The sequence below is a fragment of the Vigna unguiculata genome, chromosome 9, assembly GCF_004118075.2.
Source record: "Vigna unguiculata cultivar IT97K-499-35 chromosome 9, ASM411807v1, whole genome shotgun sequence".
Lineage (NCBI taxonomy): Eukaryota > Viridiplantae > Streptophyta > Magnoliopsida > Fabales > Fabaceae > Vigna > Vigna unguiculata.
Window position 1 is genome coordinate 28,429,968 of NC_040287.1, and position 1,924 is coordinate 28,431,891.

The window sequence follows — 1,924 nt, forward strand, 5'->3', positions numbered from 1 at the left end:
GAATATATATGAGACAATGTAAATGATGTATATACTTTGTTTTATTTGAAATTCTTCTTTGGTTGATATGTATGAATTGGGATGTGAACGTAGTAGTTTCCAGGGTGAAAATTCTACTGCGTGAAAATTCTACTGCTGATTGTTGTGCAGATTGTATTAATGTGAGAGTTCAAAGTAAGACTATCCTGACTCTACTAAGTATTGTGCGGATTGTATTGTATTGGTTCATACTTTTAAGTTGTATCCGAATTGGGTTGTTAGATATACCCAAATAGAATAACTTCAAAGTAGGAAAAGCTAAAGTTTCTCCATTTTAGTGTTTAAGGACTAATATTTGTGTCATTCATTGGTGGAAAATAATAATTTTGACTTATGATCACTCTAGAAAGGTATGGTTTACTTTATAAAATACATATAAAAATTATTTAATGTTTTTCAGGACAAAAAATATATGGTTGAAAACGAGAAAGGATTGAAGATTAAGAAAACTCAAAACTAAAATAATAATGAATAGAAAAATATGAAATTTTGTATGTTTTTCCATGAGCATGAAATAAAAAAAATGGAGAGACCATACTAGGTAATCCTCTATATAGTATATAGTATGAAGTGAACACAACTTAAAAGACCTAAATGCATGATTATACAATCAAGCCTTATTCAACAAAAGCTATCAACACAAACAACTTACTATATAAGATGAGATGAAGTCATTGACCTTTAATCAAACATGGAAACTAGTTATGTTACCTATGAGAAAAAAAGACAGTTCAAGATATAAAACTTGACTAATTTTCAAAAGATTTCAGCAGAAGGAATAATGTGTTGGCCATGCTGAAATATTTGCTCCAATTTTAAAGCTAAATATTATGAGGTCTATCTTAAGCATTGTGACTAGTGAAGGACTCTTACATAACATGCTTACAAACACAAAAGATTGATGTTTTATCTACTATAAAGATTGAGTATATTGTGTAACATAAAATATTAAAGATTGTATATGAGTTCAAGAATTATGAATGCATTTAGGATTCATCCAACAACAAAAATAATTATGTAGTTAAGTGAAATACATTTGAGAAAGTATCCAATATTTCGTTGTTAGTGTTTTTAGGTGGAACATAGTGAAGATGGTGTTGAAAGTGTGATGGAAGTGTTTGACCCAAAACTGTAGCATTTGATGTGAGGCATGTGGAGGTAGCTTTTGCAACATGATAGAAGGTGTTGAAAGCCCAGCATGGAATGGGGTTTAAGAATTAAGATTCGGGTGGTTCGCACATTCCCAGCCACACCTATCAGAATGACACGTGGGCCAATGGACCACCTGCTTCTGTCGGAAACCCTACCCTGCACCGTGCATCGCTTTCGGCTCCCGCTTCATTTCACCCCAAACTTTTTTTAATAATAACCACCATGTGATCATTCCTTAAAATGCTCACTACTTCAACATTAACATTTTATTATTATATTAATTTCATCTAACTCTGTTTTGCTTTATGCTAATAAAATAACGTCATTAAATAAATATTTTAACAACCACCTACTGCATTTCTTCTTCTGTGGTCTACGCTAATAAAATAACGTCATTAAATAACTATTCTAACAACAATTTGAGTACTATGTCAACAATATGTATGTTGAATGCCATATTTTTTATTTTATTATTTAAACAAGATACTGATTTTCTTTTAATCAAATAGGATTTTTTTTATATTTATCTATTTTTTCGATCATGTAGGAATTAGATTACGTGGTCGTAAAAACCTTTTGGTGGGGAATTATACCTTACCCATCGAATAAGTAATGGGGACACTTGCTGACTATCAAGTAACTATCAATTTCTGACTACATAGTATGAAACTTTTAATGACATTCATTAAATTTATGTGTTGTTAGATTAGACATTTCTTCAGAGTTATTTTAA